Source organism: Oryctolagus cuniculus, chromosome 5, assembly GCF_964237555.1.
Source record: "Oryctolagus cuniculus chromosome 5, mOryCun1.1, whole genome shotgun sequence".
NCBI lineage: Eukaryota > Metazoa > Chordata > Mammalia > Lagomorpha > Leporidae > Oryctolagus > Oryctolagus cuniculus.
This window is the reverse complement of record NC_091436.1, coordinates 60,908,245-60,925,436: the sequence shown is the minus strand read 5'-3', so window position 1 is coordinate 60,925,436 and position 17,192 is coordinate 60,908,245. Positions and strand designations below refer to the sequence as shown.

The 17,192-nt window shown below is 44.1% G+C and overlaps 1 protein-coding gene across 10 annotated transcripts in view; it reads right to left on the bottom strand.

Moving 5' to 3' along the window:
- Positions 1-17,192, bottom strand: part of CDK19 (cyclin dependent kinase 19) — a 192,052-nt gene that overhangs the window by 49,034 nt on the left and 125,826 nt on the right. The window lies entirely within an intron of this gene.

Sequence of the window (17,192 nt, the reverse complement as noted above, 5' to 3'; positions counted from 1 at the left end):
CTTTACCAAAACTCGTCTTCTTACTGAGAACACAAAATGCCAGCTGTGAACGAAAGTGATACTGCTGGGTTTGCACACTTTGGTTGCCATAGAAACAGCAGAAATGGCAGGAGTTGGATGCCTCACATTGAAGTTATCAGCAATAAAATCAGATACACAAATCAGTGCTTCAGGGTTCACTTTGGTTCAATTGTATTTTAAAGGCAAAGTTGGGAAAATAATGTGATTAATATGATTACTCTGAAGCTCTTCCAGAAGTATCTCTATCTTCGTGGAATTTAGTTAATTCTTGAATTTATATTCATGATGCCTTAATGTACTCCGGATTTGCTGTTTCCTTTTATAGAATCAATTTTTTTTCCACAGGGTTAAATTTGTTTCAGTTAACTTGCACATCACAAATAGAACAGCCTGAAGATACACAATCTTTCCACCACATTTGCTTAGCACACTCCACCTCAGGATGTTTAACAAAAATATGGAACTCACAATATGGCTCTTATCAGCACCAATAAAGAAGACAGAAAACCCAAACACAATTGTCTACAATCTTGAACAATAGGAACAAAAACAATCAGAGTATCAGTCAGACTAGTTTCTGAAACAATGAACAGTGCAGTCCTGGTGCTCATGGCTACAACTATCCTTCACTGAAACACAGGGGTGGCACAACTTACCCCACCTTTGACACAAAAGTGGGTTCCTACCAGAAAAGCCTCAGTTCCCGTTGCTAAGAAAGCAACTGTTCTCAGTTCACTCTAAACATGTAAGATGCTGTGTGTTTTAACAAATAGGGCAAAAACAACCTAACAGTAAGACTCACGCATTTTTTTTTCTTAAAGCAAACACAAAGGCCATTTGCTAATGATATTACTCTATCATCAAACTGCCTGCCCTTTTAAAACACCTCACTGATCAGAGAGTAGAGGACTGAAAAGTATAGAGACTCTGATAACTGTGACTACAACTTCCTGTGGGACAGGGAAGATGATTCTGTCACGACTTCATGTATTTGCTGAAGTCTGGGCATGTAATAAGTGATAGACAATTATCTGTTTAATGAGTAAACAAATCAACAAATAAACTATACCGCCAATGGTTAGCACTCACGATGTATCCAGCAATAATGGGGCAGGGCATGAGCATCCTTTGATAGACAAGTTCACAATTTTAAAAGAGGTTGCAGGAAAGCAGGGTGAGCGCTTATCCTGAAATATGCCAAGCTCATTTCTGAATACAGGTTTTTAAAATTCTGATTCTAGTTTATTCCAGAGTTTCAAAAGTAACCCACATATTAATGATTCCCAAATCTAAACCCTTTCAGGTTCTTTAGCCTTCCAGATAACTCAAGAGATTTGTTGGCGCTAGCTCTGTGGCGTCGAAGGTTAAGCTGCCACCTGAAGTGCTGGCATCCCATACGGGCACCAGTTCAAGTCCCGGATACTCTACTTCCAGTCCAACTCCCTGCTAATGCGCCTAGGAAAGTAGTGGAAGATGGCCCAAGTCCTTGGGCCCCTGCACCCATGTGGGAGACCCCCAAAGAAGCTCCTGGCTTTAGCCTGGCCCAGCCCTGAATGTGGGGGGCGGCATTTGGGGAGTAACCAGAGGATGGAAGATCTCCATCTCTGGATCTCTCTCTCTCTCTCCCCACCCCCCTCCCCCCGTATATATATGCTTTTTTTTTTTTTTTAAGATTTACTTATTTTACTTGAAAGTCAAGAGTTACACAGAGAGAGAAGGAGAGGCACAGAGAGAGAGAGAGCTCTTCCATCCACTCATTCACTCCCCAATTGGCCTCAACAGCCAGGAGCTTCTTCTGGGTCTCCCACGCGGGTGCAGGGACCCAAGGGCTTGGGCCATCTTCTACTGCTTTCCCAGGCCATAGCAGAGAGCTGGATTGGAAGTGGAGCAACCAGGACTTGAACCAGCATCCATATGGGATGCTCGCACTGCAGGCGGTGGGTGGTCTTAATCACTACGCCACAGCGCCGGCTCCTCTCTGCTTTTCAAAACAATAAATAAATCTTTAGAGAGAGAGAGAGAGAGAGGTGTCAACTGTATGTTGATCATGTCCACAAACACCACAAACTCAACTTGTCCAAACAGAAGTTTTACCTTTCCCTGCCAAAACTGCATCTTTTTTCTGGTATTTTCTCCTCAGCCAGTCAACAAAAGCAGAAGTCTAAACACTTCTCTCTCCTGTATATCTCAAATATAATCATTCCTCAGATCTGAGTACCTTCAGTCCCAAACGTTTATCTCTCTCCTCTCTATTCCGGTCACCTCTGCCCTAGCTCAGGTTTTCATTGACTTAAATCAGCTGACTACAATAACCTGATAAAATTCCTATCCCTGTTTCCTCAGACCAAATCTCCACAACCTGTCTTCATTGTCCATCTCAGGAAACCAGCCTCACCAGCAATCCACACTTCCCAGCAGGACAGTGAAGATCCACCCTCACCTGGTCACTACCTCTCTCTCTGCCTCTTCTTTTGCCTCATCTAGCTGGGGAGTCAGCCCCAAGAGAGGCCCCTTAGCAAGTGGTTAGGAGTTCTCCTCCTACATTCTCAGTACCTCAGACTTCACTGTTCTTTGAATGTACCCTGTTTCTTTTTCAAACTGTCACTTTAGGATTTTTCCAGTCATTGGCTCTTCCCCACCATGTCTACGCTGAGGGAAAGGATTGTGATTTATTTATTTATTTATTTATTTATATCTATATTTTAAAAGATTTATTTATTTATCTGGAAAGCCAGAATTATGGGCAGGGGGAGAGAAATAGAGAAATCTTCCATCTGCTGGTTCACTCCCCAAATGGCCACAATGGCCAGGGCTGGCCCAGGCAGAAGGCTGTAGCCAGGAGTTTCATTCAGGTCTCCTTTGTGGGTGCAAGGGCCCAAGCACTTGGGCCATCTTCCACTGCTTTCCCAGGCACATAAGCAGGGAGCTGGATTAGAAGTGCAGCAGCTGGGATGTGGGATGGTGGCAGCTTTACCAGCTAGGCCACAGTGCTGGCCTCTGGACTGCATGTTATTAAACCCTACATTTGCAAGGCCACCCAGCACAATGTCTGGTACATAGCAAGAAATCAAAATATCTTTGTAAACCAAATATTCTAAGTCTGTAAACCAGCATTTCTAACCATAGAAAATCCAATTATAATTAAAAACCAATTAAAAACAAGAGTTAGGGTCTATGATCCTATTAGTGTCATACTTTAGGTAAATTGTGGGTTAAACAGACCTTTGTCCACAGAGATCCTAACCACTGTGAAAATGCTGTTTCTCAATGAAGATGCCTTCCCAGATGGAAATGACATGTTTACAGCTAAAATGCAGGCTATCTGTAAATCAAGAGCAGCTTATAATATTGAATGCTGTGATAATTTCATTTCACCTTAAACCAGTCTAGCAGTGTCTGTAATACAACACCTGTGCAAACCAAACTTCAGTGTTCATGGTAAACAACGCCAGCTGACCCAGCACTGCCAACAGCTAACAATGCACTTCTTTGTCTGCCTTTTAGAAGCAGTTACAAGCCTGTACGGCAGAGATAAGGCTTTCTTTTCTCTGACAAGAACCAATTAAAAGCAACCATTATAAAAAGCTCAATGCAAGACAAATACATGTGTCTGGGAGGCTATTTTCCTAACTTAAGGTCACTAAGAGAGTATAATCAGGATATACTCCACATTGACATCAATGATACAAAGGTATTCGGATTCTATCCAGTTCATTAAAGAGTACAATCCACCCTCCACAAAGCAACACTGGTGGGAAGTCATTTTCTATTTACATTTGTGACATCTGTACTCAAATAATTTGGTTTTGTTCTCATGAGAAATGAGAAGAATCAGAGAAAGAAATGATCAGACTGAGCCCTCTTATTTTGTTGATGAAGAAACACAGTCCCAGAGAGAAGAAAGATCCAGAATATCAACAAGTTCACTCTCCATGGACAGTGAGAGACCTAGGTTAGAACCAGTCTCCCAGAGATACACTCCAGGCCAGGGCTGAGAGTGAAAAAGCAGATGGGAGAACGCATGATAGTCAACTGACCCAAAGCCTTCACCCTCAGAAGGCACCTACCCACAAGTGCACTTAGTTGAGACTATGATCCATGAAATAGCCACCACATGTAATCTGGTAACTCTCTGAATGCAAGGACTCCTCACTCTCAATAAAGGATATATATTGCTACTGAAATGGGATGTCTGCAGTAGCTTGCCAGGACAAACAGCGATCAAAACTCATCAATCTGTATTAAAGTGGGTGCATCTTGTGGTGGGTATTTGGTCTAGTGGGTAAGATACCCATTAATGGCACCCTGCATCAGAGTGCTTGGGTTCGACTCCCACCTCCTGCTCCTGATTCCAGCTTCCTGTGAATGGAGACCCTGGGAGGCAGGAGTGATGACTCAAGCAGAGAGTTCCTGCCACCCACATGGGAGACCTGGACTGAGTTCTTGGCTCCTGGCTTCAGTTCCGTTCCCCTGGCCATGGCAAGCAACTGGGAATGAAATACTGCATGAGAGCTCACTTGCTCACTCTCTCTGTCCTCAAAAAAAAAAAAAAAAATTGTTTTAAAAATGGATGCATGTTATTGTATGTGGGGAAAATGTGCATTATAGTTTAATTCTATTTTTTCATGAACTTTTAAAAAAGATACATTTATTTATTTGAAAGGCAGAGGTACAGAGAGAGGTAGAGACAGAGAGAGATCTTCCATTCTTAAGTGCACTCCCCAAATGGCCACATGGCTGTGGCTGGGCCAAGCAGAAGCCAGGAGCTTCATTCAGGTCTCCCATGTGGATGTCAGGGCCCAAATATCTGAGCCATCTTCTGCTGCCTTCCCAGGAGCACTAGCAGGGAGCTGGGTTGGAAGTGAAGCAGCTGGGACTGGAACCAGTGCTCATATGGGGCGCTCGTCACAGGTAGTGGCTTAACCTGCAGCACCACAACACTGGCTCACTCCATGAACTTCTTGATGTACACTCACTTATAAATTCTCAATTAAATTAAATTCTCAAAATTAATCTCACAAAACAGCATGCCTGAATTGATTCTTCAGTTTTAGCCACAGGTCTCAACATACTGGGCTCCTGAGTGGGTTCCTAACCAGTGCATGCCATTGCTGTCACTGTGGGATATCTTGATTTTTCTTTTTAAGATTATTTATTTATTTGAAAGGCAGGGTTACAGACAGAGAAGGGGAGACACAGAGAGGTCTTCCATCCACTGCTTCACTCCCCAAATGGCTGCAACAGCCAGAGCTGAGCCCATCCAAAGCCAGGAGCCAGGAGCTGCTTCTTCCAGATCTCCCACATGGGTACAGGGGCCCAAGCACTTAGGCCATCCTCCACTGCTTTCCGAGGTCATAGCAGTGATCTGGATTGGAAGAGGAACAGCCAAGACACGAACCAGTGCCCATATGGGATACCGGCACTACAGGCAGAGGTTAGCCCACTGAACCAGAGCACCAGCCCCCTGTGGGATATATCCTGATTATCAGTCCTCTTGGTGACTGCTGTAGTTTCAATGTGTCCCCCCAAAAGCATGTGTTGGAAACTCCCAAAGCAACAGGGTTAAAAGGTGGGACCCCTCTGGGAGATGATCAGGCTGAGATGATGATGCTGATTATCCATGGGCTTAGGGCTAAGTTTGATCCCTCGCTCTTTCTCACCCTCTCTGCCCTCCACTCTGCCCCAGGAAGATGCAGCCCGAGGCCTTCACCAGATGTGACCTCTCAATCTTGGATTTCCCAGGCTCCAGAACTGTGAGCCGAATAAACTTTTATTGTTTATAAATTACCCAATCTGTAGTGTTCTGTTACAGAAAAAAAAAAAAAAAAGACTAAGATAGTGACCTTGAAGTTACTTTGGCAAATGGCCTTCCTTCTAAACACATGTGTTTGTCAAATATTAAAGTCAGGGATCATCAAATGAACCCTGTTCCTGAGCTAAACCTAAGAGGCGTCATATGTCACTGTGAGTCAAACCATGTCCCCTATAAAGCTGGCCCTCCTGGAAGTGTGATTCTGAGTGTGTATTCTCTGCCTGTGGAACAGATGGCAGAGCACTGTGCTCTAACTCAAACTGACAGATGCACAGCACTCTGTGCAAAGCTCCAGTTACTGGGCTCTGAGTGTAGATGATGGAAGAACTGTCAAGCAAAAAAAAACCCCACAGCTTGTGGTCTAGAAAACACCACAATGCCTTCTTATATACAGAAGGCGTGTGCCACAGTGTGCAGAGCACTGTAGGAAGTGTCTGCTCTGACCTCCACCAGGCCTCCCGTAGAGGCAGAGGAGCAGGAGTCCCCTGTGCGTGTGGATGGCATCACTGCCAACGAAGGCCAGGTCTCCAGCTGCAGTCGTGAACAGCTGAGACACCACCAGGGTCCTGCTCTAAGGAACTAGTTAGCAACCAAAGGTCACTGGCAAGATCTGTCATCTTCAGCAGGATGAGATTTATAACTGTCCAAAAATCACTTGAAATTGCAGGTTCCCAGACTCTGAAGACACACTTTGCTTTTTAATGCTAAGCTCTGAATTCTAAAACAAATCACAAAGATTAAACCATATTAAAATAAATGCTTTTTCTGTCTCTTCTGAGCAGACTGGTAAGAAATCAAATTGAAAACACACAAGTAGGAAGTCATAGGACTAGCATGGAACAGTCAGCTCCAAAGACTTGACTTAGTATTATCTCTTTCAGGGACAGGTATTGGCACAGCAGTTAAGACACTTGAGCTGCCAGCATTCCATATCCAAGTGCCTGGGTTCCAGTCCCAGCTCAACTTCTGACTTCAGCTTCCTGCCAATGTATACCCTAAGAGGCAGCAGGCGTTGGCTGGAGTGCTTGGGTCCCTGCTATCCACATGGGTGCACCAGACTGAGTTCTCAGCTTCTCCTGGCTCCTCCCTTACTTTTAAAAATTCAGTTCAGGAGTGGACATTTGGCCTAGCAGCTAAGTTGCTGGCTAAGATGCTCATATCCCACAGCTTAGTCTCTGGGTTCAGTTCCTGGATGTGGCTCCTGATTGCAGCATCCAGCCACCAAGGCCCTGGAAGGCAGCAGGTGATGACAGCTCAAGTACTCGGGTCCTGTGAGTGACACAGATTAAGTTCAGGGTTCCTGGCTTCACCCTGGCCCAGCCCGGGCTGTTGTAGGCATTTGGGGAGTGAATCAGCAGGTGGAAGATCTCTCTGTCTCTGTATCTTCCAAATAACTGAAAATAGAGACCAGCATTGTGGTATAGTGAGTAAAGCTGCCGCCTGCGATGCTGGCATCCCATATCGACACCGGTTCAAGTCCTGGCTGATTCATTTTCAATCCAGCTCTCTGCTAATGGCTTGGGAAAAGCAACAGAAGATGGCCTAAGTGTTTGGGTCCCTGCCATCCATGAGGGAAATCCAAACAAAGCTTTTGGCTACTGGCTTTGGTCTGGCCCAGCCCTGGCCACTGCAGTCATCTGGGGAGTAAACCAGTGGGTAGAAAAATCTCTGTCTTTGTACCTCCTTCAAATAAATAAATAAATTTTTAATACTTCTTTTTAAAATTTTATTTATTTACTTGATAAGTAGAGTTACAGACAGAGAAAAAGAGAGAAAGATTTTCCACCTGCTAGTTCACTCCCCAAATGGCCGCAATGGCTGGAGCTGGGCCAATGTAAAGCCAGGGTCTCCCACATGGGTGCAGGGCCCCAAGCACTTGGGCCATCTTCTGCTGCTTTTCTAGCCCATAGCAGAGAGCTGGATCGGAAGAAAAGCAGCCAGGGCACAAATCAGCACCCATATGGGATGCTGGCACCACAGGCAGAGGCTTAAAACTACCAGCTCCATAAATAGATAATTTTTAAAGAAGTATTTATTTATTTGAAAGTCAGATTTACACAGAGAGAGGGGAGGGAGGGAGGGAGGGAGGGAGGTCTTCCATCCGATGGTTCACTCTCCAATTGTCCACAACGGCCGGAGCTACGCTGATCTGAAGCCAGGAGCCAGGAGCTTCTTCCGGGTCTCCCACATGGGTGCAGGGGCCCAACGACGTGGGCCATCCACTACTGCTTTCCCAGGCCATAGCAGATAGTTGGATCGGAAGTGGAGCAGCTAGGTCTCAAACCAGCACCCATATGGGATGCTGGCGTTTCAGGCCAGGGCGTTAACCTGTTGCGCCACAGCGCCAGCCTCCAATAAATTCTTTTTTTTTTTTTTTTTTTTTTTTTTGACAGGCAGAGCGGACAGTGAGAGAGAGAGAGACAGAGAGAAAGGTCTTCCTTTTCCGTTGGTTCACCCCCCCAATGGGGGCTGCGGCCGGCGCACCGCGCTGATCCGAAGCCAGGAGCCAGGTGCCTCTCCTGGTCTCCCATACAGATGCAGGATCCAAGCACTTGGGCCATCCTCTACTGCACTCCTGGGCCGTAGCAGAGAGCTGGACTGGAAGAGGAGCAACCAGGACAGAATCCGGCACCCCGACTAGGACTAGAACCCAGTGTGCCGGAGCCGCAGGCAGAGGATTAGCCTATTGAGCTATGGCGGTGCCGGCCCCAATAAATTCTTTAAAAGTGAAAATAAAAATATTTTAAAAGCCTTATTCAAGAATAAAAAGTCATTTAAAGTACTTACTAAATAATAGTAATAAATAAAAAACAAAAAGGAGGAAAAAAGAGAAAACAAAAATGTATAAGATTTCAATTTTTAAATATGAAGGCTTGGCAATATTTAAATATAAACATAATGAAACACAGTTAGTTTACTTTTTTTTTTTTTTTTTTTTTTTTTGACAGGCAGAGTGGACAGTGAGAGAGAGACAGAGAGAGAAAGGTCTTCCTTTTGCCGCTGGTTCACCCTCCAATGGCCGCCGCTGCAGCCGGCGCACCGCGCTGATCCTGGCAGGAGCCAGGAGCCAGGTGCTTTTTCCTGGTCTCCCATGGGGTGCAGGGCCCAAGCACCTGGGCCATCCTCCACTGCACTCCCTGGCCATAGCAGAGAGCTGGCCTGGAAGAGGGGCAACCGGGACAGAATCCGGCGCCCCAACCGGGACTAGAACCCGGTGTGCCGGCGCCGCAAGGTGGAGGATTAGCCTATTGAGCCACGGCGCCGGCTCTACTTTTTTTTTTTTAACACCAAGAGGCACATTTCACATATCTGTACTAGGTCTCTGCTTTGTAGAGCAGAAAAAGGCAAGAAAAGCATTCAGCTACAGGAATTCTGGGGACGCAAAAGTCATGTTCAAAGAAAGGACATCTTCAGATTTTTGACAGAACCAAGAAAAGATTGTACAAAAGCATCTACAGAAGGAAAGTGAGGAAGAAATCCGGGAATCCTGGCGCTAAGATGGAGGAGTCAACCACCATATAAATTGCTATCCCCATTTGGCAGATGAGTAAACTGAGGTTTATGCATCAAGATTAGCCATCTCAGAAAGCAAAACTTATTAAAGTACAGGATCTCAAAGCTATGTAAAAACTAAGAACTAAAGCAAGGCTAAAACTCTAAAACAATAATAAAAGGCATACAAATTGCTGGGATGATGGTTACCAAAGATTTCAGGACTTTTCTGAGGCTAAAATGGCCTCATCAGGCCCTGTTCAACAGAGACAATTAAAGATTTGATGTACCTCCTTGTGAGACGGGTGGGAGGAGAAGCTGAGCTGCACAGTGACCATGGAGCACTCATGTTAACCAGATCCCCACAAACGTGAACAGTGCAGCACCTGTGTTCTAGCTGGCTGAACACAGAAGCAGTCTCTGAAGTTCATGTATTGGACTTCCATACAATGATGTTTTTAAATGTTATCTTTAGCTAAAGGACTAGAGTATTTCATGATTCCACATGGTGCCTTTCACTGCCTGTCAGCTAGCTGGGACAGCTTGGCAGAATTACTGACCTTGGAAAACAACGTATGTGCCACTGCTTAAATTTTTCCTCTGCATATTTGCCTATGCTCTGTACAAAGGTGAGAACTATAAAAATATCAAAGCACTAACAGGAGTGATAAGCATAGGCCTCAGACGGTACAACAAAGAAGGAAATCTCTAGCTATGTTCAAAGCCAAAAGCCTCCGATCTCAGTTGAACACACCCTCTGATTTGAAGTAGATTAAACCTATGGTTCAACAGCAAGGAGAGGACTGAGGGGTGGGTTGAGCCACCAGTTGCAGCTCCGGCATTCCAAATGTGCTCTAGTTCAAGCCCCACTGATCCACTTCTGATCTAGCTCCTTGCCAATGCATCTGGGAAAGTAACAGAGGATGGCCCAAGGGCTTGGGCCCCTGCATCCACATGGGAGAGACACAAGAAGCTCCTGGCTAATGGCTTCAGCCTGGCTCAGCCCTGGTATTTGCAGCTACTTGGGGAGTAGAAACAGTGGATGGGGAAGATTCTCTGTGTCTCTCCTTCTAACTCCGACTTTCAAATAAATCTTCAAAAGTATCTGGGGGTGGGGGGTTGGTTGGCATTGTGATGCAGTGGGTTAAGCCACCATATCCCATATGGGTAATGGTTCAAGACATGGCTGCTCCACTTCTGATTCAGTATTCCTGCTGATGCACCTGGGAAAGCAGCATGGAGGATGGCCCAAGTGTTTGGGCCCCTGCACCCACATGGGAGACCTAGAAGAAGTTCCTGGCTTCTGGCTTCAGCCTGGCCTACTCCTGGTTATTGCAGCCATTTGGGGAGCGAAGTAGCAGGTGAAGATCTCTCTCTCTCTCTTTCTCTCTGTAACTCTTTCAAATAAATAAATATTTTAAAAATAAATGAAAGAGATATTTACACTGTCTTTGCTGTTTTTCTACTAAATAAGGACAACTTAAAAGACTCTTAGCCCCTGTCATAGGCAGTTTTGAGCATGATTTCCAAACCTCCCCACCTCCTGTTATGCACAGTACTGAGTGAGCTACTCTGTTCTGTAAATAGTGCAAAAGTAACGGGATGTCTCTCCCTCTCTGTCTGTAACTCTGCCTCTCAAACAAACAAATAAAATCTTTTAAAAATAAATAAATAAAAAGAGATCTTCCATCCACTGGTTCACTCCCCAAATGGCTGCAACAGCCAGAGCTGGGCCAGGCTGAAGTCAGGAGCCAGCTTAACCCACTACACCACAATGCCAGCACCTTGAGTTAGTTTTTCACACAACAGTTTGAGTGGTCTTCAAAAAGTTCATGGAAATCTATATTATAAAAAATTGTGCATAGATTTAAAAAATTTTTTACATCAAGACAAATTTATCTTTTTTTTTAAAAAAAGATTTATTTGAAAGACAGAGTTACAGAGGGGGAAGGAAAGACAAAGATCTTCCATGCACTGGTTCACTTCCTAAATGACTGTAATGACCAGGGCTAGTCCAGGCCGAACAGGAACCTGGAACTCCATCTGGATCTCCCAAATGGGTAGCAGGTGCCCAAGCACTTGGGTCATCTTCTGATGCTTTCCTGGGCACATAAGCAGGAACATCAGCTCTCATATGGGATGCTGGCATCACAAGCAACAGCTTACCTACTGCACCACAACACTGGCCCTTAAATTTATCAATTAATTCCATTTTCCACAAACTTTTTAAAGTACCTCTTAGATAACCAACACAGAGTAAAAATATACATAGCCATAAACAACCCAGAATGGTGTTGAAAACCCAGTAAGTATTCTACCTGAACAAGCAGGTATCATAAGGAAGTGGCGGACAGATGGGGGTGGGGAATCAACCAATCAAAACGCTAGTTTACTGTCAATTTGGATGGTCAAATATCCAGAGTCATGTAATATACTTTCCTCTGGAGCTAGAAGGTCTATTGCATAATTTTCTTTAATCAACTGAAATAATGGCCAGTTTCTTGGGTTCTTGTTGCTGTTACTCCTAATATGGCAGACCTCTAACAGGATAAATAAGTCTTTAGGTCTATGACAGAAATGACTTTTTGATAATTCGAAAGTGTTAGTAGATATTAATTAACAAAAAAAATCCCAAATATTCCTGGACATGAAATTATTTCCTCCTTCTATTGGAGCTCACAAAATTTCCATTTATCATATTTGCAGACCTTATAGTTATTTGTGTCTACAGACATCAAAAGATTGCAAGTGTTTCCACTAATGTGAAAAATAATTATTATTCAAAGTCTAAGTTGAAATTTGGGATGAGATGTCTACAAATATTTTTGAAAAGACAGAGCTAAGTCATTCATTTATACCCTTCATTCAGTAAAGACATAGTGCTCATCATGTGCTGATCCTGGGGCATGGAAGTAGAAAAAGAAATTGTCTTATTGATAACTGAGTTCACATCACTGATATAGTAGCAATAGTAAGAAACTAAGGGGGCCCGTGCTGTGGCACAGCAGAGTAAAGCCATGACCTGCAGCACCAGCATCCCATATGGGCAGTGGTTCGAGTCCTGGCTGCTCCATTTCTGATCCAGCTCCCTGCTAATGCACCTGGGAGAGCAGCACAGGATGGCCCAAGTGCTTGGGCCCCTGCACCCATATTGGAGACCCAGATGAAACTCCTGGCTTCAGCCTGGCCTAGCCCTAGTTGTTGCAGCCATTTGGGGAGTAACCAGGGGATGGAAGATGTCTCTCTCCCCTCTCTCTCTCTCTCTCTGTAATTTTGCCTTTCAAATAAGGAAGGAAGGAAGGAAGGGAGGGAGGGAGGGAGGGAGGGAGGGAGGGAGGGAGGGAGGGAGGGAGGAAACTAAGAAACTAAGAAGCCATAAATCCACTTAATACTACTATCATTCACCGGCATTTCTCTATCTTTTCTAAAGAATCATGTGAAATTGCCAGGTGTTTTGCTGAAACTCAATTCAAGTGCCTTACAAGCACAAACAAGAGGCCAACACTAGACTATGAACGTTAGTGAGCCATGAACCTTGCTCTCAAGAAGCTCCTCATTTCACAAGAGATAAACTCTATCTGGCAATCCTCCAGTCTACCAGAATAGTAATCCCATAAAAATGAGTCATCCTATATTTCATCTTCTTACTCTTAGCTATATCCTGTTGTAAAATTAAGATACATCTTTTCTCCCATGGTGTTTACAAGTTTCAAATATTTATAGACTTATGTCTTTACTTCACTGTCTCTCAGCCAAGATGAATATATTTAGCTCTCTTTCTCCTTTCCTTTTAAAGCAATTCCTCAACATCAGTCATCTTTTTGGAGACTTTATTTAAATTCTCTATTTCTGTATTGAATTCTAGGATCTAAATGACAGAATCCAAACACTATTCTAGATATGAAATCAATCATAATGAAAAACATAAATCTTCTTGATGAAATAATGCTTTTGTGTGTGTGTGTGAAGTCCCAAACACTAGCTGTATTTACTTTTTTTAAAAAAGATTTATTTATTTATTTGAAAGCAGCATTACAGAGAGGCAGAGGTGGGGGGGAATCTTCCATCCACTGGCTCACTCCCCAGTTGGCCGCAACGGTCGGAGCTGTGCCAATCCGAAGCCAGGAGCCAGGAGCCTCCTCCAGGTCTCCCATGTGGGTGCAGGGGCCCAAGGACTTGGGCCATCTTCTATTGCTTTCCCAGGCCATAGCAGAGAGCTGGCTCAGAAGTGGAGCAGCCAAGACACAAACCAGCACCCATATGGGATGCTTGCATTGCATTTATTTTTAATTTTTTTCCTTACATCATTACTCTACAAACAGCAGGGAGCTGGATCATTACCCTAACACCTTTGATCAAATGGATTATCCAGTTTTCTACCATCAAACAAAGACTAACAAACAGCATAAGGGCAGATTTCTTTTTGTTTTTTAATTTAAGATTTTTCTTTTTAAATTTATTTGAATAGCAGAGTAACAGAGAGAGAGAGAGGGGGACAGAGATGCTCCATCCACTGGTTCAGTCCCCAAATGGCGGCAGTGGCCAGGACTAGCAGCAGGAGCCCAAGCACTTGGGCCATCTTCCACTGCCTTCCTAGGTGCATTAGCAGGAAGGTAGATTGGAAGTGGAGCAGCCAGGACTGGAATCAGTACTCTGATATGGGATGTACCCATCAACTTAACCCATTGCACCACAAAGCTGGCCCCAGGGCAGATTTCTTATAGCAGTAGGAAATTAAGTATCAAAAAAGAAAGCACTCACTAAACAGCAACTCTACCCTTAAACTCACAAACAAAAGATAATTTTTAAATGTCTCCATGCTCTTTTTAAGGCCATATTCATATTGTATATGATTTATATTTTTCTATGTACTACAAAATACACAGTTTAAATCTTCTGCCCCTGAAGATACTTTGGAAAAGCCATGACAGTATGGCCCAGATACTAGGAATCATGAACAAGAAAGGGAACTGAAGACCCTGTGACAGACCAGACTCCAGTCAATTCAAAGCTTTAAACCTTGAATTAGAGTTACCTACCTGAGCACCAGAAGTATCCAGTAAATGTGTGAGTAAAACAGAGACAAGTGCTGTACTAGGTCAGAGCCGCATTCAGAACACATCCAACACTGTGTTCATGCAGTAGACAAAGTAATAATAATAATCATCAGGGGTGGCTTCTTTAACAGGGAGAAAAATTTTCATTATATTACTAAAAAACTCTCAGTATTTAAAAACAAACAAACAAAACGACCTCCCTTCCCACCGCCCAAACTCCCTGGCCTGAAAGGGCCTGCCTCAAACAGGCTCCGACCAGTATCTTTCTAGTCTTCCTTCACATCGCCTCAGTTCGTCTTATCCATACCATAGTTGAGCCAGGCAGAATGACACACATTTGCAGAAATAACTAAAGTGCTCTCGTACCCTGGAAGTTTTACACCCAACACTCCCTTAGAATGCCCCCTAAGTCCCTATTTACATTCTACTCATCATCCAGCGCAAAGGCCGTGCATTCTCTGAAGCTCCCCCCAGCCCCAGGTGGCATCGCTTGTGGCCTGGCACAGCACTGAGCCTCTGCCCCTCACGCAGCCACAGCCACAGCCACAGCCACATTCTCTCTCATCAGTTTCCAGTATGATCGTCTGTGATCATATCACGAAGGTCTCTGATGCAGTTTCTTCCTACTTTACACATACAAGAAAGCAATAAACATTCCCTAAGGACAGTCTATTCAAAAACAGACCCAAAAATAAATAAATAGAACCACTGGGACAATCAGCATCCTCACTATGGAAATATCTCCTCAGTACCTGTGGTGTACAGGGGTAGTGGTGCGCGAAAAGACTCACAAACCCTGCTCTCCCAAGAAAGTTGCAGTGTAGGAGATGAGAAGGACACTCATGTAAGCTACTATAATCCTAATAAATCAATGCCCCATGAGAAGTAAAGACAAATGCAATAGGGGTTGATAAAAAGGATGGAAAATCTCTAAGTAGAGACGGATACAAGGGTGAGTTCTAACACAGGTGCTGGGCCCTGTAGAGGCAGGAGTGAAGGGTGTGAGACGGGAAAGGCAGCCGTTGGAGCAGGACATCTTGGGAGGATACGGGGAATAATCAACAGTGTACCTGGAAGATGACAGGGACAGAGAAACCTTTCAAAGGTGGTCAGTGAGACTCTGACAGCCAAACAAGGAACTACAGCTTTAGTCTGTAAGTGATGGGGAACTGTTTCAAAGTTCCTGAGAGGGGGGCTGAGAAATAGTCAGAAGCACTAAAGCAGACTACAGTGGAAAAGATTGTGGACAAGCAGACAAGGGACTGGTACCAGTACACAAGAAACGGGCATTAAAGACCCAAACTGGAGACAGAGCACCAAAGATGGGAATGGCTGAACGGAAGGGATGGTTCAGAAGTGACACTGAAAGGACTTGGCAAGTTCTGGATGTCAAATGCAAAGAAGCGTCTGCAAAGAGGTCAAAGAGTATCTGGGCTAGGAGGAGGGTGGTGCCATGACCAAGATGGAGAACACCAAAGCAGCAGCCAGTCCGGATCCAGGGAGGAAACTGAGTGCTGAATTTCATTGGGGGACATAAAGGTGACAATATCACAAGTAAGATGCATTCCACTGCCATGCAGAATAAAACACTCAGCTTTGTGAAATAAGATAAGAGCTCACATTAATTAATTCTCAATGAAAGATTTTGACCAATGATTCAGATATGACGGTAACCTAGAAACCATAACTCACATGGGTTACATCAAGTACCCAGCAAATTAAAATCTGAAAGCCCATTCTAGAAGGGGTCTTGTCATGGTCTGGAACAATCTTATCTAATCTAGAAGCATTTTAAAACATAGTGATTAGCAGTACATGAATGGGTGGAAGTCTGACAGAAACTTACTGTTAAAAATATTAAGGGGGCCAGTGCCGTGGCTCACTTGGTTAATCCTCCACCTGCGGTGCCAGCATCCCATATGGGCGCCGGGTTCTAGTCCTGGTTGCTCCTCTTCCAGTCCAGCTCTCTGCTGTGGCCCGGGAAGGCAGTGGAGGATGGCCCAGGTGCTTGGGCCCTGCACCCGCATGGGAGACCAGGAAGAAGTGCCTGGCTCCTGGCTTCGGATTGGTGCAGCGCCGGCCGTAGTGGCCATTTGGGGGGTGAACAACGGAAGGAAGACCTTTCTCTCTGCCTCTCTCTCTCACTACCTATATCTCTACCTGTCAAATAAAAAAAAAAAAAATCCTAAGGAGAAACACTTTTGTTAGAATGGTAAATGAACCTTTTGAGATCACGATCATGTGGCCCCAGTTCAATTATAACGCCACAAGAGGTGGCTGAGATAGATGATGGGGCCTGACTAAGAGGTACCAAGGAACACTAACTGGATCCTTCTAGGCATTCATTCCCTTTCTATAATAAACACTTCTCAATGAGCAAAGCTAGACTCTCCCTAGACTTATCCCCACCATATCCCTAGAATTCTCAAAAGTCTAGAAATAAATGATCATGAAGTCACTTTCAGAGAAAGGGGCAGAACAACCAAAGATAAGCTCATGAGGGTTATTACTATTCAGAAACCATATCTATTAAAATGAAAAAAATCTCACCAACATAAACTTCAAATGACAGTAAGATGAATGTCTAGCACATAATATAACATTAATGAATGTTCATTATATGGATACCAAATAAAAAAATAAAACCAAACATCTGAATTGTGGCTAAATTGCCTAAGAGTATTAGATTTATTTATTCATTTATGGATTAGAATGAATAATGACATTCTCACCAGACACAAAATCATTACTTCAATTTAGGTCCAAATGGAAAAAATGAGAACTAAGTCTTTACTTATTAATGTTTTTAC